Genomic DNA, 15,486 nt, shown 5'->3' with positions numbered 1-15,486 from the left:
CTATTTTGTAAAAAATAAAAAAAGTTTGTAAACATGGCAGTGCCCAGCTCCCAGTGTCTTTTTGGACAGTAGTTTGCTACTGTCTGCTACTTGCTAATAACAGAAATGCACCCACCCCTAAAAAACGTCATTGGAATTTGTAGCTAAGTTTTTGGGTGCGCTGAATTTCCAACAGAATTCTTGGAGCCTTTGGCAAATAGAACCCGAGCAGAGTTGCCCATCCCTAACAACTCATTATTTGACAACTGTATCTGTTATATGGTTTGCTTACTAAATGGGCAGCAGCAGCATGTGTCACATTTCTCTGGCTGACCTCTATACTACCTGTTCCTTATCCTCACCCATCCAAGCTCTGTTGCTTTCTTGAGCTGTCATTTGGAGAAAACAAACAGTTATAGTGACTGTCTAAAGAGGGTAGACTTTATTTTTACACTTGGCTCTCTACAGTTTATTTATTCAGATCTTTGCTGCACTTGGCAGAGATTTTATACCTATAGAACCTCAGAATCCAGTAGTGTCCCCCATATAACTGACTGCTGTGGCAGCCTTTTTGCATTCCAGAAGACCTACATTCTAGAACTTGGTTTCCACAGCATCACTAAGACTGCTCCTAAAGCGCCCCTTCCCATTGAAATCAATGGAAAGTGCCTGCAAAGCGCCTTGGCAGCGGCGCTTTTAACCCTTTATTCGGGCACTAGCCACTTTAAGTATCGCTTTAGCAGCATTCTTCAGGCGCTGGCAGTGTCAAAGGGCTCTTAAATCACTCGGGCTTTCACATTGGGATTGCAGATGAGGCTTCTTTCAGGCGCTCTACATTAACTTTTTTTAACGCTTAAACCCCTTTCACACTGAGGCGCTTTGCAAGCGCTATAACGGTAAAAACAGCGCCTGCAAAGCGCACTGGAAAAGCCGCTGCTGTCTCTCCAATGTGAAAGCCCAGAGGGCTTTTACACTGGAGCGGTGCGCTAGCAGGACGGTAAAAAAAAGTCCTGCTAGTAGCATCTTTGGAATGGTGTGTATACCGCTCCTGTCCATTGAAATCAATCGGCACCGCGGCTATACTGTCGGCAAAGCGCTGCTGCAGCGGTGCGTTACGGGTGGTTTTAACCCTTTTTTGGCCGCTAGCGGGGGTTAAAAGCACCAGCCGGCCAGTAATTGAGGCCGCGGCTTTGCGGCTTTCTGCAGTCCTCAGCTTCCTTCTGTGAAGGCTGCAAAGCCGCGGCCTCAATTGCCGGCAAGCGCCGGCCGGTAATTGAGGCTGCGGCTTTGCGGCCTTCTGCTGGCCTCAGCTTCCTTCTGTGAAGGCCACAAAGCCGCGGCCTCAATTACCGGCGGGCGCGGGCCCGCCGCGATCGCACCCGTGCCTGCTGGTAATTGAGGCCACGGCTTTGCGGCCTACTGCAGCCCTAAGCTTCCCCAGGCGCCAGGTCACAATTTCTTGTCGCAAATTGCAACCTGGCGCCTGTATTTTGTCGAGGCCTGGTTTAGGAGCATGCTATTCCTCTTGCACTTAGTTTATTTTTTAGTAATTGATGCTACAGTGTGAATCAAATAAAGGGCAGCTCTAAGAACAGATGGTCAGTTACATGTAAATGCTGCACTTTAAGCTCTCCAACCTTAAAGAAAAAAAAAGCTTCATCAACCTGAAAAAAAAATCCACCAAAGATGAAAATCCCCAAAACAACAGCCACTCTGAAACAAAAGCCCAGTAAAAGATCATTATCAATGCAATAAAAGACAAAAAGCTTCGGATAATAAGTGTAGCGCCCCCTTGCTTTCAGCATGGGCACTACGCTAAAGTTAGTGGGAATGGGAGAGTTACTTTGCTCCCATTCGTGGTTTGTCTAAATTTGGGACTTCTGTCATTTCCAGAAGTGTCCACTAGGTCAGTCTGTGGTCAGGGGGTGCAATACCACCCCTTGCCGGCAGTTGGCGCCAGAGGGCTTCTGGTAGAGCAAGTTTTCCCCAGCAGCCAATTAGAGGAGTTTTCCCTCGCAGGGCATGCTGGGGGAGAGTATATCTGTGACAGGGGTCATGTGTTGAAAAATCTTCACGGGGTCCCCGTTCCAGGTGCAATATCCACCTTCAGGGTACGCGCATCCATGGACCCCGCCAGTGCGGCCCACCTGGCCAAAGCTGAAAACTGCATCGAACCTCATCCTGAGGAGAAAAGGGGACCCCAGTGTTTCGCTGGGTTCCATGACCTGTAGAGAAAATCCCAGTCTGGGATCGGGTGTCCGGACCACTGACAGGTATGCTTGCTGTCATCCGGGGGCCTATATAGGAAAAGTCTACTGGGAGGATTTGCTCTCTTTATTCACCTAAGTCCTTTATTGAAATTGGCCTGTGGCAGAGGCCCTAGAGCCGGGTCTGTGAGAGAGACCTGTTCCCTCCCAGCTAGTTCAGAGTGACGCTTCGGGTGCCAGGTCTATTATAGGGGTCTGTCCGGAGGCACTTTACCCACTCCAAGTAGAGTGGCGACGAGTTACAAAATTGGTACTATACAGAGCAGTATTGATTGCTCCATTTAATATCCAGGCCTGATACCGCAATGTTTTCTTTTTTTTCCTTCATCAACCTTGACCTTCCCAATTCATGTTGATGTTGGCCGTGTTTGGCCTGGACAATAAAGCTTTGAAAACCCTTTATTGGCTGTCTGGACCTTCGCTCACTACCGCTGTTCTCACAACTACACCCCTAGACACCGCCAGGGTAACTTAGTAGGCCGATCCCAAAATCAACCAGCGGCTCCTTCGGGGGTGAGTGCTACCCCACCTTTTATAATGAGAGGGCTGGCTTATCCATATGCACCCTTACTGGCCCTTATATGCTTGCAGACATAAATTGAAGGCCATGCATGAAATTATAGTTTAAAAAAAAAAAAAAAAAGTTGTCAGGGCCGCAAATCTCAAACTGGAAGGATTCACTTTGAACTAATGGTAGCAGTGAATCTGAACCTCACCTCTCTACTCCCACCAAGCCATAGCACCCCCCCCCCCCGGGTAGCCTTGGCAGCAATTCAACCTTGAAGTGAAGGTAGGACAAATCATGGTGCCTGCATAAAACAAAAGTAATTATTGACTGCTCCCATAATTCTATTGTTGTAGGGTTATTTATTTTTCCAGATTCTTTTTTTTATTGAGTTTCGTATGATAAAAAAAAAAAAACAGCTAATTGGGCATAACCTGGTTCACTCAGATACAAAAAAAGATACAATTTAACATGCAAAACAGAGTGGACAGTGTACTCCGTGATACAGTTGTTAAAAGTTTATCTTTCTATATTGTATTGTACTATACTTAAACATATTTTATATATCTATATATTGATTGTGTCTATAAATATTTAATAATCCCTTGTTCTGGAATTTATTTACTTCAGTACACAAAAATTGATTTGCTTTGTATGCTCTGAGGATGGGATTAAAAAAAAACCTTTGTTCACTTCAGCCTCTGAGCTGATCATAGCTTGAACAGGACAGTATCTTGTGCAGCTTTTTGCTTTAATTGCCAACCAAGTGATTTGCTAATGTTGAAGGGCAAATAGCCAAGAGCTTTTTGCCTGCAGTGTGCACCAATCAGAAGGTGACATGGAGTTGATACTATTTACAGAGGGCCCAGTTTATAAGGGGAAGTAAGTTAGCAGATGTCAGTAATATTGAGCATAATGACAAATGAATAAGAGTAAGGGCCCCTTCACACGGGGCGGATCAGTAATGATCCGCCTCCGTGTGTCCATAAAGCTCAGCGGGGATCCTCCGTAAAATCCCTGCTGAGCCGTCGGCTGACAGGGCGGTCCCCGCAAACTGTGCAGGGACTGCCCTGTCTTTCCTCCGCTCTCCCCTATGGGGGGATCGGATGAACACGGACCGTATGTCCGTGTTCACCTGATCCGATCGACCAGACGGAAGAAAAAAATCTGAGCTTTGCGGAGGTGGGCGATTACGGGTGTCAGCGGATGGTCATCCGCTGACGCCCGCAATTACATAGGGACCAATGTATGTCCCGTTTTTCATCCGCAACGGATGGATGAAAATGTGGACATACGGTCCGCACATGTGAAAGGGGCATAAAGGACTATGTCTAGGGCCAGATTTTGACCTTGGGGAGCCCGGACACTTCAGGCTTTGAGGGCCCCTTATACACAAAGGTGGTTTACATTGTCCATGAAAGTCATGAAATTCTGAGGTTATGCGTACACAGACGCAGTCAGAGCGCTCTATGTGTAGTTCGCTTAAGCTGCCAAAATAAGTTTTTAAAAATGATACAATATACCAGTCCAGAGCCAGAATAAAAGCTTCTACAGATAATGGCTGGCAAAATATAACCTCCCAGGATAAATTTAATAAAATAGTTTTTCTTGGCAAATGACATGCACAATGCTCTTTCTTTCTGGGATATTTGACATGCAAAGGTACTCAACAACGTCCTTTGAGTACACAAATGTATTATGGAATCTATAAGATCATGCTTTTGTATAAGGATCCTGGGTTTGATGGTAGCCTCCTTTGAGGCAGTTCCATAAGCCCAATTTCACTCCAGACCATTGCATCAAAAAATTCTAGCTGTGTGGGGCAAGAAGGCCCAGTCTCCAGACCATCGCATGCACCTGATCCTCAGAACTGGGTTTGCCCTGCCTGGTGGTTCATGGGTCTAGCACTGGAGTCAGGTAAATCCTGATGAAGTCATGCTTTATGTGACGCAACGCGTTGGGAAGAGACGGGTGACATCATTATGTTTCAAAACTGGAAGTGGAGTGCCAAGACTGTGTTGTGGTAATACATTCCTTTGTGAAAATTTGGCATTGCTTTACAATTTATATGTGAGTACGATTACTTCAATAAATGGGCTGATTTTAAAGTACTACACTATTGTGGCCCCCTATTTGTTTCTGCGCTTATTGTAGCAAACAATCCCAATACCTCAAAGGGGAACACACACATAGAGGATGATATTGTCCAAACCTGTGAAGAGTGACATCTGTTTCATTGGTTACCCTTCTGGAGAGGAGTCATTTATGCTCATAATGACCTATGTTATGTGGATAATCGTTTGAAGATGAGGGCACAATTCAAACAGAGGTGGATCACTGGTGTTTTTCTATGAGTGGGTGTGCAGCGCTGAAGTTGCGGTTTCACATTCTATTGATAATATAATAATATAGTAAGATACAAAAAAAATGGCATGAAGGACACATAGTGTGTCACAGTAGTGTCCTCTTCCCTCTTTCACATCTCTTCCCCCCCACCGTAGTATTCTCTGACCCCCTTCACATCACCCCCCAGTCGCGTCCTGTGCCCTTCCACCCCAACCCACAGTGGTGTCCTCTACTCCCCTTCACATTATCCCCCCCCACAGCAGTGGGGCCTCCCCCCCCCATTCAGTAGTGTCCTCTGCTTCCCATAGCTGTGTCCTCTGCCCTCCTTCACCTCCCCCCCTGTAGTGTCCTCTGCTCCGTTCACATCACACCCCAGTGTAGTGTCCCCTTTACATCCCCCTCACTGTAGTTTTCTCAGATCCCCCATAGCAGTGTCCTGTGCCCCCCCCCCAAACAGTGTTCTATCCCATTCACATCACTCACCTCCCCATAGCAATGTCCCCTGGTAGGAATGTCCTGTGCCCCTCCCAAAGCAGTGTCCCCTGCCCCCCTTCACATCACTCCCCCATAGCATTGCCCTCCCCCCCCAGTAGTTTCCTCTGCCCCCTTCACATCACATGTTTCCCCCTCCGTAGTGTCCTCTGACCCCCATCATTCCCCCGACAAACACACACCAGTAGGTAGTACTCTCTCTGACCTTACACAGGTGTACTGCAGAGCAGAGAATGGGAGGCAACACAGTACTGGATGGAGGGCAGGAGCGGAAGCTGCTGGAGTTATCTTTGCACATTATTAGGCTAGTGATTGGTTGCTAGGACTGTCTGGCATGCTAGCAACCAATCACCAGCTGGTTAACTCGAAGGCCACGTTCACACCATGTGCAGGGACATCAGTTTTTTTTGCACGCATTTTGCAAGTGTGCAGAAAAACCCCAATTGTTCACTTTGTGCCCTGTTCACACCACAACACTAGTATCACGTTCAGATTTTTTTCTGCGCAAGAATCTGCAACAGTTTTACCAGGTGGATGTTCAGTTCTCATCTGATGCCAGCTTTGGCTGTATGGGTTTTTAAGAGGCCCTGTAGGAACTATTGAGCCTTCTCTGGGCAGCGTTTTTCCCGTAGGAGCCGGTAAGTATTGTCTGGATTCTTTATCCAATGGTTTCCTCACAGCAGCACACAGTTCCAATCACTCTTTAGGCTTATTACAAAGTCTAGGGATATGCTTTTTCTGATTATTTAATAAGAACCTGGATAGGTTGTAGATACTGGTAGGATACTTCAGTAACCCTTAGTACTGATTTCGGGACACTAAACTTTCTGTTGTAGATCTGTAAGCCAACTTTTGTTCAAGATGGATAGACTGCGTCTTGTAGTAGCAGCTTGAGGAGATTAATATTCCTCTCTGGACAGTCCGAGCAAAGTCCTTTCACTAAGAATTAAATAGACTGAGCTCTTCAGGACACAATGTCCCCTTTACATATGCTGACTTTAGCACAAGAGGGATGGCAACTGCACACAGCCTCAAGGATCTCTCACACCAGTCTGTACTCACAAATGTCCTTGGAAAATTGGTTGCCCAATCCCTCTGTCAGCTTTTAGCAGCTCTTAGCAGATAAGGCCTGGCTCCAGGTAGCCACACTGAGGCCTCGACATCCTGCAGGCACATAGCAGAATGGCCTGGGAACTAGCAGCCCCCTTAGGCTGTGATCTCCTCCTCAGGGAAAAAGACCAGGCTACTCTCAGTCCCAGAGTATTTATACAGATTCCCAGTCACCATCTAGGCACCTCTTCCCAGGGATTGGCCAGGGCTGTATGAATATTCAGCTGCTGATTAGACTCTTCCTGCCTACCAACTTCCAGAACATTTCTGGACCAGCCAGGAAGGAGCAGTCAATTCTGCAGCTACTGAAACATGGCCAGAACAATAAACACAGCCACACTGATTCCAATGAGCCAAAACTAAAATTGCCTAACAACAAAATGCAGCTCCACTGGATACAGAGAGCCAGAACTAAATTTACCTAATCCTAGCACCTATCTAGGGGAAATCGGCACCACGCAGAGTGATTAGGGTGTGCCCAGGCACATCTGGCACACCCCATGCGCACGCCTATGAAAATATTTATATTTTTCTTAAATGTCCTAGCTGGATGCATGTCAAGCACTAAACTGGTCTGCTGTTTGATGCTGATAGAAAAACGTAAATAAAACCTGTACTAAAGAACTATAGATTTATATAGACCAGTAAAGCCCCGTACACACGATCGGACCTTTGTCCGACCAAAATCACATCGGAATTCCATCGGAGTAAAAGAGAACATGTTCTCTATCTAAACTCCGATGAAATTCATCTGAATTTTCGATGGAATTACTCCGATGGGGCATACACACGGTCGGAATTTCCGATAGAAAAAGTCCGTCTGACTTTTTCCATCGGAAATTCCGATCGTGTGTACGGGGCTTAAGGTGCATACACAGCCGTGAGGAATATGGGTGAAGTGTGGGCAAGAACACCAACTATGCTATTTGCATACAGAGCACATGCTGTGGTAATATAAATAAATATAAACACAAATACAAAATTAAACCAAACTGTTTACACTTTTAAATGTCTACATAAAAAATAAATATATACAAAAATACTTTGGAGTATTTTTATAAAGCGTTGAATGTGAGATTATGCAAACATTTATAGGTGGTTAATCATTACATAAAGCAAGTGCACCAGGAAGATTCACCTGCAGTAAATATTAGGTGAATGCAACATTCACGGCCTAAAAAATTGCTTCAAAATATTGTTAATGTTGCAGAAAATGCACAATTTAACCACTTCCGCCCCAGAAGATTTTACCACCTTCATGACCAGAGCACTTTTTACAATTTGGCACTGTGTTGCTTTAACTGACAATTGTGCAGTCATTCAATGCTGTACCCAAACTAAATTTGCGTCACTTTTTCCCCACAAATAGAGATTTCTTTTGGTGGTATTTGATCACCTCTTCGTTTTAATTTTTTTTTGCACTATAAACAAAAAAAAATAATTAAACAATTTTGAAAAACAAAACAATATTTTTTACTTTTTGCTATAATAAATAGGCCCCATTTAAAAAAAAAAAAAAAAAAAACTAATTTCTTCATCAGTTTAGGCCAATATATTCTTCTACATATTGTTGGTAAAAAATCGCAATAAGCGTGTATTGATTGGTTTCTGCAAAAGTTATAGTGTCTACAAACTATGGAAAAGATTTATGGCATTTTTTTTTTTACTAGTAATGTGATTTTTAGCGGTACTGCAACATTGTGATGGACAGATCGGACACTTTTGACACATTTTCGGGACCATTGACATTTATACAGCGATCAGTGCTATAAATATGCGCTGATTACTGTGTAAATTTCACTGGTAGGAAAGGGGTTAACACTAGGGGGCAATCAAGGTGGCTTTAAATGTGTGTTCCCTAGATGTGTTATAACTGACAGTGTCAAAAAATCTGGACCACCAGAAATTACCTTGGGCTTTGTCAAAGTATGGAATCTAATAATGATCTAGTCTTCTTCAGTATGGATTTAGCTGCATGATAATTTTGGGCCTTGGCCCTTGTCTCTGCCAAAATGACAAATATATGGTAGATCAGCACCAGAACACTACAAACAACTAATATAAACCTTGTTTGTTCAGATACTGTTGTAGTGAGTATATTTTATATTTGGTGCCAGTGAGAACAGTGGCTTGCCCGAAATGTGTGTTTGCTGCATTCTGCATTTTGGCCAGCAGATGGCATAGGCATGCATTTAAATGGATAGACCTAACAGAGCTGGAGCCAGCTTCAGGAGCACAGCACTAACAATTATCAGGATTTAGTAGATCCTTTCAGCCTAATACGGACTGGTAAAACATGGCTTACACTCAGCCCAGACTAAAAAAAAAAAAAAAAAAAATGACACTTGCATTTACATTCCCCAGTAATAAAATGAGATTTGCCCACATTTAATTTTCAATAATGTTTATTAAATTTTCAATATAAACATAAAAAGGTAACGTCTTTCCATACGAAATACGTTTTTCAATCTGGTTCACATAACAATGAACCATTACATTTTGCGGATACTTTCTCCTATAGCATATGAAACTCCACAGCAAACAATATACAAAATAGAAGTTTCTTAATAATACTTCAAGTATGTAGAGGAAAAGGAGGTAAAGCAGAAAAAAGGAGAATCAAACCCATAGGGGAATGACGAGAAAGAAGACAGTGGGAAAGGAAAAAGGGGGGGGGGGGTCGAGGCTCTGCGCTCCTTAAAGCAATCCACAAGACCCCACCTAAGTTATATTCGACCTGGAATCATTGGTCAAGTAGCAGATCCATGGGTCCCAGACTTTATAGAACTGCTTCATCTTGTCCTGTGTGATTGCCGTTAGCCGCTCATTCAGCATAAGCCAAGACAGTTTATATTTAAGTTGATCAAATGGCAAGGCCGCAGACTTCCAGTTTCTCGCTATAGTTATTTTCGCTGAGGTAAATATGAATGCTACCAGCCGTCTTTGGGATCCAGACTGCATACACTGTAACTGCAGCTAACTGACTCGCCTGCCAGCTCTACTTAACTCAAATGAAATGACACTGTGTCTCTCTCTCTCTCTCAGCATCCGGAACACACTACACAAGGCCGCTTTATATAGTGTGGAGCGTTTACTAAACCCCCTGAGACATAATTGGCCAAAGCCACCCTGCCTTTGGCCAATTATGGCTCTCCGTTCTTACTGCCCTTTGATTGGCTAAAGCATGCAGGTCATAGTGCATGCTTGGCAAATAATCAGCCAGCAATGCACTGCGATGCCGCAGTGAATTATGAGCCGTGACGCGTCACTCGAATTTGGTGCAAACGGCCCATAATTTTTTGCAATTTGGCGAACAGGCGATGTTCATGTCGAACATGAGTTTGACTCGAACTCGAAGCTCATCCCTAGCCAGCATCATAAGCCCTAATAGGGAAACTGAACACACTAAGGCTCCATTCACACCTAGGCGTTTTAACGCCTGAAGCCCGACGCTATTGCAGCCTGCAATACGCTGGAGGGCTGATTTAACATTGTCAGCTATGGAGATGGTTCACATCTCCACGCCGAACGCCGTACGCCTGAAGCTCAAAACAAGTCCCGGACCCTTTTTTTCAGGCGGCTTTCGGCATTCGGCATAGCCGACAATGTTAATCACCCCTCCGGCGTATGTTAGGCTTAAAAAATGCCGCGTTTTGTCGTGGCAAATCGCGGTACAATACGCCGCGTTCGGGTGTGAATGCAGCCTAAAACACAGGTTCTATTCCTTCCTGGCTCTATCCATAACAAAATAAAACATTTGGCTGGAGTTGGGCTTTAATTAATCATTACTCTGTTCTTTTTCCTTTTCCTATTTTTCCTATAAAGTCTCATCATTTGTGTTAGTGACTATAACAGGGTTTCCCTCTATTAATTCTCTCTTCTCAAGTGCCTAAATTTGGTAAATGAGCAGAAGGAGAATGACAACATTTTCCTGGTGTTCGCCTTGATTTCACTGGTCATTCTTCAAAGAACACATTGCCCCACTGCGCACTTTGCAATGCTAATACACATCTCTGGATTTTAATCTCAGTCTCTAAAGTTTATACTTAATTCAGATCACATCACTATGAAGCATGATCAGATCTTACTTTATTGCAATCGATAAATACATTTATTTTATGCTAATGAATCTGAAACTAATAAAAAAAAATACAAGGTCACTTTTACTATGTAATTGTATTCAAGATCATATTGAATAATTAAACAGATTGTTGGAACTCTGCAGAGCTCAGCAAAAAATGGCCATGCATGGTTCAGTACAGGAGAGATGAAAATGCTTCTAACCATAGCAAGGAAATACAGATTTTTCACGGCACAAATTCTCACCACATGCTCTAGAAGTCCTTTTCATTAACACATCTTATGCTCTTGCATTTTCATCTAAAGCAGTGGTTCTCAACCTGGGGGTCGAATGATGATTTGTCAGGGGTCACCAAATCCTGGGCTGTTCCTGAAGCCTGCACCACTCTCCCAGCCTTTTTGCGGACACCCAGCAGGGCTATCCCTGGAGCCTGTGGCTGCCCAGCTGGGCTGTTCCTGGAGCACGCAGCCGCCCACTCAGCCTCTTCGCAGAGGTCAGCTGACTAGTAAAGATCATGAAGTGGGAGGGGCTGGAGGAGACCCTATCTTCTGATTTCGACATAGGTGTCACTGCTACGGGACACCACAAATTCGGAGACACAGTGAAGCCAGAGACACAATGAGTAACACTACCTGTGATTATAGTTGCCATTAAAAGGACTCGGGTAGCACTAAATGCCTTGTGGGTTAGGGGTGCAAATTACTTGTCTTGCCTTGGGTGCTGACAACCCACGCTAAGAAAATTATTTTACTGTTGGGGGTCCCCACAACTTGGGAAATTTTATCAAGGGGTCACAGCACTAGAAGGTTGAGAACCACTGATCTAAAGCCTGTGTTCAATTAAATTGAAATCTCATTGAACTAAAAGTGGATGTAAACCCAAATTTTTTTATTAATTTTGTTGCTGTCACAATGTAGAGTATAAGATTTCCTATCATCTGTGCCCAGTCTTGCCACAAAGCGTTAATCCAGCTCTGAGCAATCCTCCTTTCTTTTTTCTTTTCTTTTTTTGACAGTAAAAAGTTTTCTCTTTATTGAAAGATGAACGATTGACAGGAAGCAATGACAGTTGAAAGCATCATGAACACAGTCAGTCAAGATTGCATTAACAATTCAAGTAGGGGAATCAGAGGCAGATGCAGTAGTAAGGGCCACAGACCAACAGAGAGGTGAGCCGAACCTAAATCAACAAAGCAGTAGGATCGAGCAGGGGGGGTTCAAGTCAACAGAGCACCCCAGTCGTCGTTTCACGATCTTACATACCCCCACCCCCTGGGGGGGGACCAACCAGGAGGAGAGCCACCCACAAGGAGGGGATAGGAGCCGGGGAAAAAAGGGGGATACACCCACTTGTAGGGGGGGGGGGGAAGAATGGGACACCATCACCTTGGGGGGGGGGAGGGGGGCATCTAGCCAGAGGCATCGACCCAGTTGGACCAGATTTTATCAAACTTTGCTGGACAGTTTCTGCTTTCATATGTAATCTTGTATAGCGGGAGGACCCGTTCAATCGCTGCCCGCCATGAAGACACTGTGGGAAGTTCCGGGCCTCTCCAACGTAAAAGAATCTCCCTTCTAGCATAAAATAATGCAAAAGTAATACAAAGCTTGACGTACCTATCGCCCTCAATCTTGCCCAAATAGCTAAGCAGGAATATGCAAAGATCCATAGCCAAGTCCACCCCACAGAGTTTGGACAGAGTGTCAGCCACCCCTCTCCAAAACGTGTGTAGTTTCGGACAGGACCAAACCATATGGAAAAACGTCCCAGTGTCAATCAGACATCGGGTACAAAGCGGACTCCTAGAGGGAAACATTCCAGCCAACCTCTGCGGTGTGTAGTATGCTCTATGCAAAAACTTCAGCTGGATGAAACGGTCTCTGGAAGCTATCATAAAGGGGATATAAGAGGAGACACAATCCTCCCACACCTCTTCGTCAAGATCAGGGATGTCTGCACTCCACTTGCCCAAAGCCCCAGCTGTGTCCACATCGTGAGCCACCGTGAGTCGGAGGTAAAGGGAGGACAAGGGACTCCCCATCACCCCCGAAATCAAGAGGCGCTCAATTGAATCAGGCTCGAGGGTCACAGGGGCCGTGAACTGTGAGGCGAGGGCATGCCTGAGCTGGCAGTATCTAAATTGGAAGGAGAGGGGAAGGCGGTAGGCTGCCTTCAGCTCTTGGAACGTCATCACCTTGCCGTTCGGCATCACGTGCCGGAGGGTGAGGATTCCTTTTTTCGCCCACAACGCAGGATCAGGGAGACTGTATAGGTGGGGGAGGAGGGGGTTGGCCCATAAGGGAGTGTGGGGAGAGATGGACCCGGGTTTGATGTGCTTGACCCTAGAGGTGCGCCAGACCAGTAGGACAGTCCTCATGGGGCCGGTAACCGACGGATGCGCTTTGGGACCCCTAAATACCAGGTTGGAGAGTGCTGCATATGAACCCAGCACCGCCGCCTCCAACACCACCGCCGGGTTCTGCCTGGGCTGGGAGAACCACCATCGCACCGTGACCAGCACCGCCGCCCAGTAGTAAATCAAAAAGTTCGGGAGCGCCAGCCCCCCGCTCGATAATGGGAGATAAAGTGTGCGCCGCGCCACCCGCGGCATACGCCCAGCCCAGACAAAGTTCGAAACTATGCTGTCTAACTGTCGGAAAAATGACCGAGGGATAGGGATCGGAGTCTGCCTGAAAAAGTACAACAATTTGAGTAAATATACCATTTTGATAAGGTTCCCCCGTCCGACCGGGGTCAGGGGAAGGCTCCTCCACGTCGCACACTTCTTAGTAAGTTGTTCCAACACTGGGAGTATGTTCCTAGTAAGGTAGCTACCCGGTTGCGAACCCACCCGAACTCCCAGGTAGGTAAATTCCTCAACCCAGCGAAGGGGAGTAAGCGAGTCCGCCTGGGTCACCGACGCATGGAGCGGGAACAGTACCGACTTATCCCAGTTGATTCGAATCCCCGAGAATTGACTGAAGTTATCAAAATGGGCAAGGGCAGTACGCAGAGAGGAGGAGGCGTCCGCCAGGTACAGTAAGGCATCATCCGCATACAGGGACAGTTTTTCCTCCAAGGGTCCCACCCGGATCCCCCTAACCCCCGAGTCCCCCCGCAGATGGGCGGCCAGGGGCTCGAGCGCCAGCGCGAACAACGCCGGGGACAGCGGGCAGCCCTGCCTAGTCCCCCTCCCAAGGGAGAAGGGGTCCGACAGGGCGCCATTAGTGCGGACACGAGCTCTGGGATGCGCATAGAGCAGGCGCAACCAGGACAGGAATCGGGGGCCCAGGCCAAAGCGGGAGAGGACCGTCCAGAGGTAGCCCCACTCGACCGAGTCAAAGGCCTTCTCAGCGTCGAGTGAGGCCACCACACCCGGAGCATCCGGTCCCGCAATCGCCAGATGCGTGTGCAGTCGACGCAGATTGATATCCGTGCCTCTACCAGGCATAAAGCCCGTCTGGTCCGGGTGGACCAGGGCCGTAATGACAGTATTCAGGCGGTTGGCCAGTATCTTCGCGAAGATCTTAGCGTCGACATTAAGAAGCGAGATAGGTCGATACAAGGAACAAAGGGCAGGGTCCTTACCAGCCTTGGGGATGACCACTATCACCGCCTCACTCATCGAGTCCGGGAGAGCCCCGGACTCCGACGCCCGGGACAGGAGGGACAACAATCGGGGAGCGAGGTCTTCGGCATAGGTCTTATAAAATTCCACCGGGAGCCCATCCGGGCCCGGCGTCTTCCCTCCCTGCATCATTTTTAGTGCCCGTTGGACCTCCTCTAATTTGATTGGGGCGTCCAACCTCTTCGCCACCGAAGGGGTGAGGACAGGGACGTCCACCGCCTCCAGGTAATCAACCAAGGCAGATTGTTCGTAATCCACTCTAGAGCTGTAAAGTTCCTGGTAGTAGGTGGCGAAACAGTGGTTGATTTCTCCCGGGGTATAGTGGGAGGTCCCCGCACAGTCCAGAATTTGAGCAATCGCGGTGACCCCGGACTGTTCCTTGGACAGCCAGGCCAGGAGTCTACCCGTCTTCTCCCCCTGCTCGAAGATACGCTGCGACTGGTGTAGTAGTCTTTTTTCCGTCAGGGATGTCCGCAGTAGGAGAGTCTGTCTCGTCAATAGCTGCAACCGGTCATAGTGGCGAGGGTCCCTAGTCCGAATATAGAGGGCCTCCTGTCTGCTCGCGTCCCCCTCAGCTCTAACAAGTTCCGCCCTGCGCTCCCGTCGCACTGCAGCTATGATCGACTGATAGTGTCCCCTGGAGGAGGCCTTAAAGGCGTCCCATACAGAGGTCTCTGCCGCCGTGCCCGGGTTGTCAGACCAGTATTGCCTGAGAGAGTCATGGAACCGAGGCTCCACCTCCGCATCCGTGATCCAGAATCTAGAAAGCCTCCAGAGTCTATCAGTCAGGTCAGTCGATATTGTCAGTGATAGGAGCATGGTCGGATATACCCCTAGGTAGGATAAGAACATCCCAGACCTTGGGCAGGACCGGAGCCCCCACATAGGCCAGGTCTATACGAGAGAAGGATTTGTGAGTAGCCGAATGGCAAGTGAAGGCCTTGACATCCGGATACCTCCACCTCCACACATCTGTAAGGCCATATGTGTCCGCCCAGGCCGCCAGTCCCTGCCGGGTCGCACCCGGTCCGGCGCACCGCTCCATAGCAGAATCCGGAACAAGGTTAAAGTCACCCAG

This window comes from Rana temporaria, chromosome 9, assembly GCF_905171775.1.
Source record: "Rana temporaria chromosome 9, aRanTem1.1, whole genome shotgun sequence".
Classification (NCBI taxonomy): domain Eukaryota; kingdom Metazoa; phylum Chordata; class Amphibia; order Anura; family Ranidae; genus Rana; species Rana temporaria.
This window is presented reverse-complemented; position numbering follows the sequence as displayed.